General features: G+C 38.6%; 1 protein-coding gene across 1 annotated transcript in view; it reads right to left on the bottom strand.

Annotated features, from left to right (window-relative positions):
- NIBAN1 (niban apoptosis regulator 1) overlaps nt 1-18,433 on the bottom strand; it is a 203,620-nt gene that overhangs the window by 141,430 nt on the left and 43,757 nt on the right. The window lies entirely within an intron of this gene.

Raw genomic sequence — 18,433 nt, 5'->3', positions numbered from 1 at the left:
CCTGAGCTAGCTTCCCTGCATTAGATATTTACAACCCACCTGACCATGGGCAAGTTACTTAACCTCATTGAGCCTCAGTTTCCTTATCTGTAAAAATGGAATGACACTAGCACCTACCTCCAGGATTGTTGTGAGGATTAAATGAGGTAAATATATATGTAGTACTTTTCAAAATTTAAAGCTCTATATACTAGATTATTATTATTTTTTTAATATCACTGCAGTCAATCTTTTAATGCAGCTCATCACTGTATCAGGAAGCTTCTAGGTAATATCCATTAAAGGCAGAGCACACAAAAGCCACTCAGACAGATGTTCCAGGAAAAAAAATTTGTAAGCTGAGTCATGAGAGTCACAGGTGCTGAATGTTGCACCCATCATCAGACTTAGGTTCTCTCTTTATCAGTTATTTTTAACTTGAAATAGATTTTTTGGGGGATGAGGCAATTGGGGTTAAGTGACTTGCCCAAAGTCACACAGCTAGTGAGCATTATGTGTCTAAGGCTGGATTTGAACTCAGGTCCTCCTGAGTCCAGGGCCGGTGTTCTATCCACTGGGCCACCTAGCTTCCCCTGAAATAGATTTCAAGACAGGGTTCAGTGCAAGAGGAATGCATTGAGAAATGATTTATGTTGAAAAAAGGTTTCTATACAAAGTTAGGACATGAAATTCTATGTATGTACCATTTCCCCTATTAGACTTTAAGGAGGACTTGATTCCTAAGATCACTTCAAGCTCTAAATCCAATGTTCTAGAAGTATAGGAGCTAGCACCAGGCTCTGAACACAGCAGGTGCTTACTAAACGTTTGATGACTCAAACTGAAGGCCCCAACTAGAGAATTTAAAGAACCTGAGAATAGAGGCACTGTCCAGTCCTTTCTGCCACAGCAGAATGCCATTCAAATTCCATGCTACGACAGGGCCATTTTTGCGTGATCCAGAAGCTGGTCAGATAACCAAGATAATTACTGATATTTATAGGGTTTTTAAGTTCATACAGCACTGTATAGGTGCATACACACATGCATACACATGTGTGTTATGTGTATGTATATGTGTGTAGTTATACATTGTGCATATAATACACATACCCTTGTGTATAAAATACATACATATATGTGTATATTGGTGTATCTGTATATATGTACATAAACATATGTATCTAGATGTATACACACAGACAATTTGAGCCTCACAACCATCTTGGCATACTATTCCCATTTCACAGTCTCAGGAAGGTTAGAAGTCTTGCCAATGGCCCCATAGCTAGCATGAGTTAAAAGTGGAATTTGAGCGCAGGTCTTGGGGGTGCCAAGTTAAGTGCCTGATCCACTACCACAGCTGTCCCTTAAGAAGATTCAACAAGTATAAACAAATGAACTTTAGAGACACTACAAACTAGACGTTAGCAAAGGTTGTGACCCCTTGATTTAATGTACAACACAGCCATGTAATGAATATTTTCATCTCAACAATTCCCTGGTGAAGAAGAAAGGTCTGAGAAACACCTGTTTCACAATTTTCCATAAAGGAATCTTATCTGATCTGGAACATTTAAGAAATCACTGAGGTCTCTTCCCCCTTCTAAATCTATTATGCTATGAACAACTTCTTGGCCATGAAAATTCCTCCTTCAAAAAGTCTCATATCAAAGGCCTTTAAATTAAACAAAAAGTGGATGACTGAAGGATTAGTTGACCCTTGAAATAATTACTGAATTACTATGTTTAATTCATATTGAACCTCCTGAGAAGTTACAACTGAAAAAGTCAGCCATAGCTTCATAAAGGATTTTTCTTTAAACCCGTCAAAAGAAGCAGTACACCTGTGAGTTTGGGATGTTCCTATAAAACCCATGTGGAATTAGTGACTCAGTCACCCAATTCAAAAACAAAAAAGAAACAACAAAAAAGAACAATACTAGAGTAAATCAGAGTCTAATGTTGGAGACTGATTCCCAGAGGTCATTTACACTTTTTATTTCATTATTCCATGGACATTACTTTAAGAAAAACCTCCCAACATATTTTAGGTTTCTTCCAGCTGTTGATAAAAAAGTTTCCAGTTCTTTTACAGGCACTTCCAATAGCAATACCTTTGAGTATTGCTAAATGAAATACAGAAAATACAGCTGGTATTTCATCCTATCAAAAAATATAATATAAAACATAATCACAGGAACCTATGAACAGATAATGCATAAAGCACTTAAATAGCCCTTTAGTTCCTGTCAGAAAGAAAGCAAACTTGAGCAGCCCTGGTATTCCAGTGTATCCTTCTTTCCCACAGGGTCCTCTATAGTGCACACACACACCTCCCAAGACTCATGGTACCACCCTGTGGTTCAAGCATCCCACAGAAGTTAAATATAGTTTGGGGGTTAATGATCAAGGCAAGGCAACAAGTATTTATTAACTATATTTACTATGTACCTGGCATTGTGCTAAGTGCTGGGGATACAAATACAAAAACAGAAAGTTGTTGCCCTCAAGAGGCTTACTTTCAAATGGAGGAAGACAACCCATAAAAAGAAGCTGAAAAGGGGAAGAAGGGATCTACGAAGGAACATGATGGAGAAGTCCAGAGAGATAGCACAGCTAGCAGAAGAATGAAGCATGGTCACTTTGGTCCTGTCCCCAAAATGGAGGCACCCAGAAGGAACTCACCAATGGGAAAAGGGGACCAGCATGGCAGAAGAACTTTCCAGGGTAAGAAGGCACCAGGTATTGAGAAAGTAGCTGAGTCACAGGGGCATTCTGGAGAGTCAGAAGTACTACTAGGAGGGGAAAAAAGCAATCCCTTTTCTATTGGACCTACACTGTCTAAATAGCTTGTTGTAATGGGGTGAAGAAGGGTTTTGCAAGGTTCCTGCTTCTCCATGAAGTGTTTTTAATCCTTTGGCTACTTACACCATTAAGGCTATCTTCTTCTTTCTCCAATACGCAATGTTGCTCAAGAAATCCTCCTTTCTCCAGAAGGCCCAATGCTAAAACTTTTACATTTGGCATCTCTTGAACTTGGGATTTACCATGAGGCAATTCCCAAAGCTTTCACTGCTTAGGATATCTCCCTTCTCTAGCTAGAAAGCTGGATTCTAGGGTCCTATTATCTAGGAAGTTCAGATCTCCCCTCCTCTACACAAGAGGTTGGGGTTCACCAATATCGTCCACGAACTATCCTCTCAGGACATATGGAAAACTACATCTTATTCCTTTATGTATTTCTACAGTAAATCTACCTTTTCCCTCTGTTCCTGTCATCTCTATTAGAAAAGTCTCTGGATCTCAGCATTCTCAGCATCTCTCCTCCAAGGACTTGTGCAAACATATGAAATGACAATATGCCTCTAACCAATATAGCCATTTCCTACTGCTGGAGGGCAGAGGCTGAGGAGGGGGAATTGTGAAGCAGGCAGGCTTCTCTGTCCTCAAGCGGCGTGGTGCTCATCTGTGTTCAGAACAAGAAGCTGAAGAAGGCCAAAAGGGTAAAAGAGAGCAGAATGTTACCTGCGCTTTCCTTTATAGACCAACAAAAAGAATGACTCTTGATAAACACACATCCTCCTGAGTTTCAGCCAACGAATCATCTAGGCTGCAATGTGAAACCCAATCAATAGGTCTGTCCTCTAAGCAAGGTGGCAGTGGGCATGCCCACCCTCTCTATGGGGATGCCTCCAGATACAGATCCACACCCAGTAATCACATCGTGTTGGTTGGGGACGTCCTACCACTTATTGGGGATGGAGTGATCAGGGGAACTATGGATCAACTCCCCGAAGAAATGAAATTAATTTTCAAAGCACCCCACGAAATGACCTATAAAAAAAAATTACAAACATTTGGCTCTGATTCATCACAACTGGCCAAGACTATTTTCAGAAAAACGGAACCAGAAGGCCTTTGGGCATCAGAGAAACCAGCTAACCATATCTGAGTACCACTTAATCCCATTCAGGTGTTCCAATTAAGTGGCATTACCATCTCAATTAAAGCTGCAGTCTTTGCCAGTTAAGTACCATTAGGCTTAAATCAGTTCCCTGGGATATATCCTAATTAAATAGATTTTCCTATTAACTGAATCCTGATGAAGAGTCTGGGCCCTCCACTATAAAAGGAGTGTAAGGCACTGTTGTGGACAGCAGGCTCAGGATCTGCACAAGGATATGTGGCACTTTCTCCTTGGGAGATCTGTTTTCTGACCCAGGCCACGATTTATGCGGCCTGTAGAGTAAGTTTCAATCTTGTTCATTTATATTCTAAGCAGTTTGGGGTTTGATGACTCCCAAGTGGAAGAATAGGGTTATTCTTTGAACAGAATCAAACAAAAGGATTTTTTTCTGTTTGATCTGGAAAGTATTGTAATGTTCTAGTTCAACAGTTTTATATCCATTCATAAAATAGACATTTAACATATACATAAAATGTATGTTTGATATACACATTTATAAAATACACATAAGCTATGTATATGAAATATGCATTTAGCATATATACTAAAAGTACATGAGTGTGTAAAATAAAAACATCCTAAGATATCACTTGATCATCAGATATGTCAGTTAACAGCAGCCCCATCTTGGCTTAGCTATATACAACACATGTGTGTATTTGTGTATGTGCATACAGGGTGTCCCAAAAGTCTTAATGAAATCTTAAATTTTAATAGCTTTATAAATTTTGAGACATCCTGTGTGTGTGATTACACATATAAACATATGTGTATATGTAAATATATATGTATATATATATATATATATATATATATACACATACATAACATGAGAGAGTGTTTTAATACCAGTTCAAACTGAGTAGGAGTAGGATTGGTTTTTGTTTGTTTAATCTGTGATTTAGTTAATTAATATTTGAATTTTGCTAAGTTTTAAATAATTAGCGTTGTTTATTCCAGTTTGGTTTCTTATTTCAGTTCATTTCAATTCCTTGATTCTATAAAAATATTATGTAAAAGAATTTTCAAGAGCTGCCATAATATAGCCTTGGAGTCAAAACTAACCTGGATCAATCCCATTGACAACATTTAACTAGTTTTTGTGATCTTGGGCAAATAATACAACACCTCTGAACCTCAGATTTCTTATGTGTAAAATGGAGATGTTAAGACATTTACCTCATAGGGTGGTAAGGCTCAAATGAGATAAGGTGTATACATGTTCTTTATAAGCCTTAAAGTAAAAAACTGTCAGCTATCATTATTATTAGGGGCAGTTAGATGCTGCAGTGGATAGATCACCCGACCAGGAGGGAGGAAGACCCAAGTTCAAATTTAGACTAGGACACTTTTCTAGCTGTGTGACCCTGGGCAAGTCACTTCACCCTATTTGCCTCAGTTTCCTCATCTGTAAAAGGAGCTGGAGAAGGAAATGGCAAACCACTCCAGTATCTTTGCCAAGAAAACCCCAAGTGGGGTCATAAAGAGTCAGACATGACTGTAAAATGACTAAACAACAATCATTATCATACTTAGTTTTTCACATCATCACTACTATGGAAGTGTTTTGCACGACTACCCATCTATAACCTGTATCAAGATGCTTGCCTATTCAATGAGGGTGGGTAGCGAGGGAGGAAGGGAGAAAATTTGTAACCCAAAGTTTTTAAAACACATGTTAAAAATAAAAAAAATTTATGAAAAACCCTGTCATTATTATTTAAAATTTCTGCATTTCATAAGACTTTCATTGATTACTGGAAGCCACCAAGGCATCCTCTCATTTCTTGACTGTGTGAACCTGAGGGGTAAATCTCTCATATAGAGCAGGTGTGTGGATCTGTCAGAGACATTCAGCTTCTACTCTATTCTACAAGAATTGATTAAGATCTTACCCCATGCCAAGCACTGTGGTAGACACTGGGGATACCAAAAAGAAAGAAATCCTACCCTGAAGGAGCTTAAATTCTAGGTAGGAAAGGAGATCAATTTTGGGTCACTTTCTTTTGCATGCCTCCAAGGCATAGTGAGCATTAGATAGCAAAACATGCTCACCAAAATTGGGTCCTAGAGCACTAATGGTGTATCAATATCTAAGCATTCTATGTCTGGCCCAACAAAGCCTTAACACAGAATGTATGCTGAAAAACAGCTGATGGAGATATCAGAAAGTAGTTGTAGGGTGAGCTGAAGGGATGGTACTTTCAAGTAGGAAAGGGAACAAGCATTTATTACATGCCTACTATGTACCAGGCACTGGTCTAAGTGTTCTACAAATATGATCTCTTTTGATCTTGACAACAACCCTGGGAGATTGGGTCCTATTATGACTCCCATTTTATAATTGGGGAAAGTGGAGCAGACAGAGGTTAGATAGCTTACCCAGGTTCACACAGCTGTTAAGTGTATATGGCCATGTTTGAACTCGGATCCATATATATACACTTACAGTTTTTTCTATGCAAACACATGTATGTGTGAAGAGGCAGGTGTGATGTAGACAGAGGGCCAACTTTAGAATCAGGAAGACCTAGGCTCAAATTCTACATTTGACACACATAAGCTGTGTAATCATAGATAAGACTTAACTTCTTTGTCCCCTAGGCAACCCCTTAAGCCTTTAAATGATAGCCAATTTGTCAATCTGCATTGGTAAAAGAAGGCTCCATATCAAGAAATCCTTACATTTATGAAATCACAGGTCCAGACCTGCCCCCACCCTATATATACATCTGGCTATAGTACATACTACAGCTGATATACTGACATCAGCAGTATCCATTGACTAACATGCAATAAGCCAGGAAGTTAATGGTTCTATTTCCAGACTTCCAAATTCAGCAAGCCAAATTCTCTGACCCTCATGTCAGAGCCCTTTCCCTGAACATCACCTACTCTCCCCCATCCCCAATTCCCCAGACAGAGGCCTGCTCCCAATCGTCAGACCCAATGACAGGGATAACAATAAAGCTGGGAGTAGTAAGCTAGGTCAGCACTTTATCAAGGGGAGAAAGGCAAGGTGAACTACATTCTACTTCCATAATGGGTATATGGAAACAGTTTATGGCAGGGATATTTGAGATGTTAAAATATCTCCATGTCTCCATTTTGGAAATGCCTTCCTTGACATGAGCATTTCTTTCTATGTCTCTCCCAGTGCTCTAAGCCTTGGAAAGATACCTTGGGGATCTATGTGTTATGGTTGTTTCCTCTCCCCCGGATATAATTTTCTGAGGCTTCTAATATTTCTCCAATGGCTAGGAATCATCCTTTGATTGTGGCTCACAATCAAAAGTGGTATAGTGGAAAGTGCCCTGGATTTTGAATCACTATTTCAAATCCCAACTCTGCTACTCACTCCTTGTGTGATTTTGGGCAAATTACAAACTCTTTGCATGTCAGTTTCATCATCTATGAAATAAAAGAGGCAGACTAGACATCCTCTTAATCTGTGATCTCAAACATGTGACATGATCTTCCTCAGCCTAGGATGCACTAAGTGTAACAGAGTAGTAAACTGAATTAGGATGATCTGGGTTCAAATCTTGCTTCAGACACTTACTATGCAAGTAATAGAACCTCTCAGCCTCAGTGTCCTTATCTATAAAATGATGGGGCTGGATTTGAAAAGGTCTAAAATCACTCCTAGCTCTAAATATGTGAACCTATTATCTCTGAGACTCTTAGATGCTGCACCCTCAAGCTCAGGACAGATAGAAGAGTTTCAGACATGCAGAATGCTATTACTAATACTAGGGCCACCTAGGTGACACGGTGGCTGGAGTGTTGGGCCTGGAGTTCAAATCTTGTCTCAGACACGAATTAGCTGTGTGACCCTGGGCAAGTCACTTAACCCTGTTTGCCTCAGCAGCAAAATGAGCTGGAGAAGGAAATGGCAAACCATGCCAGTATCTTTGCCAAGAAAACCCCCAAAAGGGACCATGAAGAGTTGGACATGACTGAACACAAACAACAACAGGGAGCCAAGACTGAAGGAGATAGATGTGTTCCAAGAATCCCAAACTGAAACTCATAATATATTTTCCCACAGAAACAATGTTAGATTCAGATGATACAGTACTCAGTGCCATATTTCCCTTCAGTTACATTATGAGTTAAATAGACTTTTGTGAGCTGGCCTGGGAATATAACCACTATGTACAACTTTGTTTCTATGGGGGAAAGCATTCCAAATTCCAAAGAACTGACTTATAAATGAACTTTTGGAACATAACCTGTTCATAAATTGAGGATTGAGTGCTGAGGAGAAGGAAGGAGAGAAGGGGAATAGAAGGGAAAGGGAAGGGAGAAAAATACATTTACTGTTTCAACCTTAAAAAAGAATAAAAAGTTGAAAGTTAATTATCTTTTGCATCATATTATAATTTTAAGCTGGGGTGGGGAGTAATGGGAGGGTAGAATAACTGGAGAAAGAAGGGAGGGGAAGTATCATGTCCACGTAGCCCCACGGATACCAAAAAAAAAAAATACGGTTTACAGCCAGCCTGTCAATGGCCCCTGATCTACACCAACTCCCCATAACCAGTTGGGCAACCAACTAGCAGTTTCAGATCAAGGCCACCCCCAGAGGTCCCTGCTCTACTTGACTTCTGTCAGAAGCCCTCTGGGCATTCAGATAATAGTGCATAAGACTGACTCAATCTCAGAACACTGCCTGTCCCTAAACCTGCTCCCTAAAAAGACTAATTTTTGTCATGGGGGCGGGTGAAATTAGGGAGGGAGGGTTACAAAACAAACTTGCTTTTTTTGGTGGTTACTCCTGTAGGCCTAGTGTTAAACCTGATCAGATCTCCAAAGAATGCTTAAAACCTGCACGATAGGTAGAGATGTGGCCCAGACTCTAGGGAAGCAAGTAAGGGAGCCCTTGAAGCCTGCCTGCTAGTATAGTGAGCACCCCACGTCCAAGGGCACTCACTTCACCGTCTTCTGATATATGCTAAGAATTGCAACACCCCTCCGGGACAACCAGAATGCTCAGTGCACTTTATCAGATGTATTCAATCATGCTTGAAATGTTTATGTTTTGCTCTAACACGAGTGCTCCATCAAAATAATTGAGAGGATGAGATGAAAAGTTAATCAGTATGCAAGGTACTTCCTTAATGTGGAGGGGAAGATCTGGTTGTTTCTGGGTAATTGAGGGAGGCAGAATGATCACAAGGAGAGATCAAAGCCTGACTTGGCACATACCCTGTCTTCAAGCCAGCCTTCCTTGAGCTTGCCACTACTTCCATAAACTCTAAGAAACAGTTCACACAGCACAACCATTCTATAGAATCCTGGGGTTGAAAGACAAGTTCAGAGGTCAGTGAACATTCGCATTCTGCAGATGAAGAAACCATCTGTTCTTTTACCTCTCTCTTCAGAATATAATGCCTATTTTTATATGGCATTGGAAGACCTTCAGATGAAAGGGGTACTATGATTACAAGAAACTGTTGTTATTATTTCAGTACCAGAAACATTACTCTTTGGGGTGGGGATTGGGGGAGGGGTGTTAATGTGACCATTATGGCTCGCGTGGGCTGCTGTCAACTGGGAAACCAGTCTGGATATTAAAAATAAAAGCTGTTGGGTCTGAATACTTAGAAGAGATAGCTGGGGGAAAAAAGAAAAAAAAAAGCAATGTAACAGCTGCCTCAAAGTTGGCCAACAACAAACAACAAAAATAGACAAACTATTTAGGCAAAGACTAAATATATATGTATGTATGTATACATATGTATATATACAAATATATATATAAAAAACCTTATTCTAAAATGGAGGTGTTTAGTTGGAAAAATTGAGATTTTCTCTTGTAAATCCCAAATGGTTTGATCATCTAATATGTATATGATATATTAGGCTAACACCTTTGTTCTTTTAAATGGCATTTCTCTTAAAAATATTATTAGAGGAGTTAGAAAAATAAACCCTTCCCCATGAAAGAAAATCACATTAAAGGATCTAAGCAGGAGACTTCTATTTACTTACAGGGGTCACGGAGAAATTACCTGGTTCTAAACAAATGCATTGTAAATTAAGTACTTAAAATTGCTCCCAAATTTTTATTTCTATTTCTACCTTAGCCTGGTAGGTTTGGAAAATAAATCACCTGTAACGTGGCTGAAGCTTTCAAGTGAATGCTAATGCAAAGAATAAAGTTTATGTTTAAATTTCAACCCAAATCTGAAGGTTACTTCCTGTGATTTTAAATAGCTGATGCTGTGATAGATATAAGCTCTGGTTGCAATCTGAGTCTTCCCAGCCTTCTCTACCACCCCTATTTGACACTGGAGACCAGATTGAAAATTAATGCAGTTAAAAAAATGCCAAACATTTCAAGGGTTAAATTCAGAAAATTTAGCCAGAGTTGGACTTCCAAGTGCCCCTGTGCATCTTTGGGAAAGTATTTTCAAGGCAGTTCTAACATCTATTTTATATATGATGTATTTTTATTCTTCTATGACCTTAGTAGTTGAGGCTTAAACATGGAATTTTTCCAGCTTCAGAGCTCATCAGCTTTCATTTATTTCCCACCTGCTCTCTTTCCCCAGGAGGTGATGGCCTTTTGTAACATAACAGGGTAACTGGAATTGTAATAAAAATAACTCAGACATAAAATATTAAATCTGGAAGGGGCCTTACACATCATATGGTTTGCCCCCTTCACTTTATTTTTTTTATTTTATTTTATCTATTTATCTATCTATTTATTTATTTATTTTTAAATATAAATTTATTTATTTTTAGTTTTCAACATTCACTTCCACAACTTTTTGAGTTCCAAATTTTCACCCCTCCCCCACCCCAAGATGGCATGCATTCTGAATACCCTTCCCCTAGTCTGCCTTCTCTTCTATCTCTCCCCCCCCTTCTCTTATCCCCTTCCCCTTCCATTTTCCTGTAGAGCAGGATAGACTTCTGTACCCCATTTCCTGTATTTCTTATTTCCCAGTTGCATGTGAAAACATTTTTTTAAAACATGTGTTTTTAAAACTTTGAGTTCCAAATTTTCTCCCTTCCTCCCTCCCCACCCACCCTCATTGAAAAGGCAAGCAACTCAATATAGGTTGTACATGTGCAGTTATGCAAAACACTTCCTTAGTAGACATGTTGTGAAAAACTAACTCTATTTCCCTTAATCCTATCCTGCCCTCCCATTTATTCTATTCTTTCTTTTGACCCTGTCCCTCCTCAGAAGTATTTGCTTCTGATTACCCTCTTTCCCAATCTGCCCTCCTCTCTATCATCCCCCTGCTCTCTTGTCCCCTTCTCCCCCTATTTTCCTGTAGGGTAAGACAGATTTCCATACCCAATTGAATGTGTATGTTATTCCTCCTTAAGCCAAATCCTATGAGAATAAGATTCCTCATTCCCTCTCACCTTCCCCTGTTTCCCCTCCACTGTGAGAGACTTTTCTTTTCTGTTTTTTTTGTGAGATAATTTACCCCATTCTACCTCTCCCTTTCTTCTCCTAGTATCATCCTCTCTCATCCCTTAATTTTATTCTCCAGATATGACCCCTTAATCTTCAACTCACCCTGTGCCCTCTATCTATCTATATATGCATACATATAATTTTTTTCCTTCAACTACCCTAATACTGACAAAGTTCTCATGAGTTACAAATATCATCTTTCCATGCAGGAATGTAAACAGTTCAATCTTAATAAGTCTCTTATGATTTCTCTTTCCTGTTTACCTCTTCATGTTCCACTGGAGTCCTGTATTTGAAAGTCAAATTTTCTATTTAGCTCTGGTCTTTTCATCAGGAATGCTTGAAAGTCCTCTATTTCACTGAATGACCATTTTTTCCCCTGAAGGATTATACTCAGTTTTGCTGGGTAGGTGATTCTTGGTTGTAATCCTATCTCCTTTGCCCTCTGGAATATTATATTCCATGCCCTGCGGTCCTTTAATGTAGAAGCTGCTAAATCTTGTGTTATCCTGATTGTGTTTCCACAGTACTTGAATTGTTTCCTTCTGGCAGCTTGTAATATTTTCTCCTTGACCTGGGAACTCTGGAATTTGGCTACAATATTCCTAGGAGTTTTCCTTTGGGGATCTCTTTCAGGAGGAGATCTGTGGATTCTTTCAATTTCTATTTTGCCCTCTGGTTCTATATCAGGGCAGTTTTCCTTGATAATTTCTTGAAAGATGATGTCTAGGCTCTTTTTTTGATCATGGCTTTCAGATAGTCCAATAATTTTTAAATTCTCTCTCCTGGATCTATTTTCCAGGTCAGTTGTTTTTCCAATGAGATATTTCACATTGTTTTAATTTTTCATTCTTTTGGATTTGTTTTACAGTGTCTTGATTTCTCATAAAGTCACTAGCTTCCAATTGCTCTATTCTAATTTTTAAGGAAGTATTTTCTTCAGTAATCTTTTGGACTTCCTTTTCCATTTGGCCAATTTTTCTTTTTAGGGCATTTTTCTCCTCATTGGCTTTTTGGACCTCTTTTGCCATTTGGGTTAGGCTATTTTTTAAGGTGTTATTTTCTTCAGTATTTTTTTGGGTCTCCTTTAGCAAGCTGTTGACTTGTTTTTCATGATTTTCTTGCATCACTCTCATTTCTCTTCCCAGTTTTTCCTCTACTTCCCTTACTTGCTTCTCAGAATCCCTTTTGAGCTCTTCCAAGGCCTGGGACTGATTCATATTTTTCTTGGAGGCTTTGGATGTAGGGGCTTTGACTTTGTTGTCTTCTTCTGGTTGTATATTTTGATCTTCTTTCACCAAAGTAAGATAATATAGTCTGACTCTTTTTGCCTGCTTGCTCATGATCCCAGCCAATTACTTGAGTTTTAAACTCTTTGTTAAAGTAAAAGTCTGCTTCCAATGTGGAGAGTGTACTGTCCCAAGCATCAGGGGTTTGGATAGCTGTTTTCAGAGATACTTGTAGGGACCTGTAAATTTTCAGTTCTTCCAAGGTGGTATGATAAGGGGTGAGGTGTTTACTCCTTTCCTGGCCTGTGACCACAAGTACTCCTTTCTGTCTTGTAACTGTGAGGAGGGGTTTCTCTCTACAGCCACTACAAGCTCCACTATGCCAGTGCTCCTCCTCACCCCAGCACTGCTGCCCCAGAACTGTGACCCAGATCCACACACAGGCAAAGCAAGAGACTCCTGCCTCAGCACTGGCTAAGAGATCCCTGCAGTCCCTCTCTGATCAGCCACTGGATTCCCCCTCAGTCTGTGGGCTGGAAGCTTGGGAAGCAGCTGCTCCCCCCCCAGGGCCACGCTCTTGGGGAATGGAGTTGAGACCCTGCCTTCCTGTCTCAGCACCGACAGAAACAGACTTTTCCCACTGACCTTCTAAGTTGTCTCTGGCATTCATGGATTGAGGAGTCTGCCCGAGATTCAGTCCTATGAGGCCTGCTCCAGATTTGCTGCGGCCTGCGCACCCACGCTGCGCTGCACTGTGCTCCCAGCCCGGTGCAATACACCTTTCTGATCAATCATCCAGGTTGTCTTGGGCTGGAAATTTGTTTCACTCTGTCTTTTTGTGGGTTCTGCTGCTTCAGAATTTGTTTAGAGCCATTTTTTATGAGTATTTGGAGGAGTTTGGGGGAGAACTCAAGCAAGTCACTGCTTTCACTCAGCCATCTTGGCTCCGCCCCAACCAAAAATGCCCCCTTCACTTTAAAAGGGATGAAATAGGGACTGAAAGCATGACAGTGGAGAGAGCACCAGATTTGTAATGGAGGCCTTGGGTTTGAATCTTATGTCTGCTACTCATTACCTTTGTGATCGTAGGCAATTCACAACCTCTCTGGGGCCTCAACTCCTCATGTGTAGAATGAGGGGGTTAGCCTGTGTGGCCTCAAAGGTCCCTTCTAACTCTAAATCTACAATTCAATGATAAAATGACTTACCAACAGTTATAGAGAGGGGGGAATAGAAGCCAGGTCTCCTGACTCTTAGCACTGAGCGCTCCTTTCCACAATACCTACCATAATGCCTCTCCAGGGAGCCTCATGATCCTAGGATCTTCAGATAATGAACTACTTTGTGCACTGGGATAGGAGACTCTCTACTCTGGGTGCACTAATTTGTAAGTTGTGTGGATAGAAAGACCTAGAGGAGATAATTTGTCAGAAGGACTCATCCTACACTACAGCACTATTAGTGGAGTTGTGAACTGATCCAACCATTCTGGAGAACAATTTGGAACTACGCCAAAAGGACTTTATAAACTCTGCATACTCTTTGACCCAGCAATACCACTACTAGGTCTGCATCCCAAAGACATCAAAGAAAAGGGAAAAGGACCTTTTTGCACAAAAATATTTATAGCAGCTCTTTTTGTGGCAGCAAAGAACTGGAAATTGAGGGGATGACTATACATTGGGGAATGGCTGAACAGAAGTTGTGGTTTATAACTCTGATGGAATACTATTGTGCTATTAAAAATGACAAGAAAGATAAGATGCTTTCAGAAAAACCTGGGAAGATTTACATGAATTGATACAAAGTTAAATGAGCAGAACCAGGAGAACATTATAAATTTTAACAGCAATTCAATTCTGAATGGCTTACCTATTCTCAGCAATACAATGATCTAAGACAATTCCAAAAGACTTAGGATAAAAAATGCTATCCACCTCCACATAAAGAATTGATGCAGTCTGAAGCACACTTTTTTTTAAACTTTATTATTTTGAGGGGTTGTTGGTCTGCATTTTCTTTTGCAATATGGCTAATACGGAAATGTTTTATATGACTACATATGTATAATCTATGTCAAATTGCTTACCTTGTCAAGTTGGGGAGGGAGAGAGAAAGAGAATTTGGAACTCAAAATTTAAAAAAGTAAATATAATCTATGGCTGGCCTATAGTAGGTGCTTTTTAAGGGTTTATTCCCTCCCTCTTTAGTTCAATGCAATTCAACATGCATTTATTAAGATCTTCACTAGACTCTAGGGATACAAAGAAAAAAATAAAAAACAGTTCTCTGTACTTAAGGAACTCACAGATGAAAGGTTGAGAATAATAGCAATTAATAATAATCATAATAATAACACTCATATAGTGCTTCAAAGTTTGCAAAGGGCTTTACAAATATTATCTCATTTAGTCCTCATAATGACCCTAGGAGGCGAGTACTTTTATTATCTCCATTTTACAGATGTGGAAACTGAGGTAGCCAGAGATTTAGTGACTTGCACTAGTAAGTGTCTAAGGTCATATTGGAACTCAGGTTTTCATGATTCCAGGTCTAGAACCCTATCCACATTAGCCATTTCATTGGGAAAAATTTTTAGTTCTTAGGACAATGAAAACTAGGCAAAAGAATGTACCAGAAGTAATTTTATAGAAATTTACAAAAATCTGGAGCTGGAAAAAATTTAACCTTGTAGTTAAATTTTTTTCTGTCTCTAATTAATGATTTCTATGCTTCAATTTTTGTATATTTGGATCACTCCAGCAAGTAAGGAATAAAAAAACAGCTGCATATTAACTCATCGGAATATAAGACCCTCTAAACAACCTAGGTAGTGAATACAGACCATAACTGAATATATAATGCTTTCTATGAGTCACTGGTTCTTTTATAACCTTCAGATTAAAAGATAATCCCTCAGGAGAGCAGATTAAAATCTTGTCCCATGCTTGTATATACCCACACACACATACATCACAATATTATATATATAGATAACAGATAATATATCCATGTGTATGAATACATACATATATGAAATATATTTTCACATACATGACTCATTGTTGTAGCTTTGAATACACAAAACTTGTCAACCTATGCTGGGAAAATGAATGTCCAGGAAATAAGGCAAACTTTAAAAAGGAAGTTGTGTTAAGAAATCAGATGGTGCTGGGGATAATACTTAAGGAGTAGAAACCCACATAAATTGAGAAATGAAATGGGAAAAACAAGGGCCTCATAGTTAGAAGGAACGTTAAAGTCAATGACTAGTTCCCTACTAACAAAGACTCAAAGCTTACACAGTAATTCTTACAAAATATGAAGAAAACACAAAGTAGATTCAAGGGGAAGTGGCCAAAGAAAGCAAACAAATTTTATGGTCTATCCTTAATTTATTTCCATCAAAATGTAATTCACTTAATAATACTGGTCAGAGAGAAAAGTTTTGGCATTAAATATGGGCAGGACTTCTCAAAGATATACATTTCTAACAATATATTCATTTTAACAGGTGACACATTGGACAGAGCACCAGGCCTGGATTCTGGAAGACCTGAGGTGAAATCCAGCCTAAGACACTCACTAGCTGCATAACCCTGGGCAAATCACTAGACCTCTGTCTGCCTCGCTTTTCTCATCTATTAAATGGGGATTATAATAGCACCTACCTCCAAGGGCTATTGTGAGAATCAAGTGAGATAATAATGTACAATGCCCTGCACATAATAAATGGCTGTATAAATAAATGCTAGCTGTTATTAAGCATTAATTATCTGCAAGGCACTGTTTTAGGCCTTGGGAATGAATTTTTAAAAACTCAATTGATAAGCATTTATTAAGCACCTACTAGATTCCTGGAATTGTAGTAGACATTAGAAATACAAGGATTAAAAAGTGAAATAAGGAGCTACATTCTGTCAAAGAAAATATAAATACAATCAAAACATATACAGAATAAATACAAGGCAGGAGGGTACTAGTAGGGGAATTGGGAAAGGACTTAGCTGACTCTTTATAATAATATTAATAATGATATCTAGTAGTCATATAGTGCTTCCGGCTTTATAAAAAATACACATATTGCCTAATTTGCTCCTCACAACTATCCTGAGGGTTGCTGCTATTATTATCCTCATTTTGTAGATGAGAAAACTGAGGTTAATGGAGGTTAAGTGACTTGCCCAAGGCTGGATTTGAACTTGGGTCTTCTTTGCAAGTCTAGCACTTGAAGGAAGGGATTTTATGAGATGAAGGGGAGGTTAAATTGACAAGCAGAGTCTGGCAGAAAGACTACTGAAACTAGAATCAGGAAACCTGATTTTGAAACCTGGTTCTGCAACTGTATGAACCTGGATAGGTCACTTAACTTCCTGAACCTCGGTTTCCTCATCTGTAAAGGGGGCAGCTAAGTGTCACAGTGGATAGAATGCCAGGCCTGGAGTCAGGAAGACTCATCTTCCTGGGTTCAAATCTGGCTTCAAGACAATAACTGTGTGTGACCCTGAACAAGTGACTTAACTCTATTTTCTTATCTATAAAATGAGCTGGATAAGGACATGTCAAACCACTCCAGTATCTTTGCCAAGAAAAGACCAAAATGAGGTCATAAAGAGTCAGATATGACTGAAATAACTGAACAACAATGATGAAAAATGGGAATGGTGATAATAATATTCTTACTACCAATCTCACAGGATTATTGGGAGGAAGGCACTTTGTAAACCTAAAAACACCATTATTACCAGCATATTGGTTGTAGTGTGACTTTCACAAAATCTTTCTTGATTTCATTTGGGCAAGAAAAAAAAAACACCCGTCTCTAAGGTAACAATGAAAATGAAAACAGACAAACAACATAAGTGTTATCTCTACCTATGTAACCACTGAAGAAGATCGTGCTAACTTCAGGAATCTGTGATTTCATCAGTGCGGTTCTCCCTCTACCAACCCAGAGGGAACCCCTCTACAATGCAAAACATCTTAGCAAGGCTGAGTTGTGGCTGAAAAATTCACCTTGTGGCCAGACACGTGATGAGCCATAACTCTGCTAGCATTTAAAACTCAACACAAATAGGCCCCGTTCACATGTAGCTACAAATGGTTGACTGAGAAATATCTAGACCTTTCAACTTTTAACGGCAGTGTTCTTCTTTCGGTATAAATGTCCAAACATCCTGCAATGGTAATGCAAAAAATATTTGAAAATGATGTGGTTGTGAGGACTGCCAATTGAAAATTAATCCAACTCTCTTCCTACTTCATTTTCCTAAATATCTGTGATAATAGCTCATGCTTTGGTATCACTTTCCAGTTTAGAAAGCATTATCTTAACAAACCCAGGATAATTTTCTAATTCAATTCAATGAACATTTATTAAGCACTAATTATGGTGCTATAGGAAATATAAACTGGAGTTATTAAATCAAATTTCCCTTCAAGAAAGAAAAAATACAGAGTAGGAAGACATACCTCTAGTTTCAGGGTTGCAAAACCAATTATAAATGTTTTCTTCTGAAAGTGTCACCCCATTATTCCTAACTATAGAATGTTTCCTCTAGGTACATTTAAAAAATACAGTTTTATTTTCTTAACTCCTTATATGTTAACTTATATTAATGTTGCTTGATTATTTCAACCCAATTAAATCCCATCTAGAAATGTTAGGTAGTAAAGTGGTAAAAAAAGAAATAATAATAATGATAATTGTTCATGAAAAGAGCGTTGAAATGAAGAATTCGGAGAAACTTGGGTAGACTTCTTTGAATTGATACAGAGTAGACAAAGCATAACTGAGAACAATACACATAG

Source organism: Phascolarctos cinereus, unplaced genomic scaffold (assembly GCF_003287225.1).
Source record: "Phascolarctos cinereus isolate Bilbo 61053 unplaced genomic scaffold, phaCin_HiC Scaffold_5;HRSCAF=322, whole genome shotgun sequence".
Taxonomy (NCBI): Eukaryota; Metazoa; Chordata; class Mammalia; order Diprotodontia; family Phascolarctidae; genus Phascolarctos; species Phascolarctos cinereus.
Note: the sequence above shows the minus strand (reverse complement) of the source record. Positions and strands in the feature narration are given on the sequence as shown.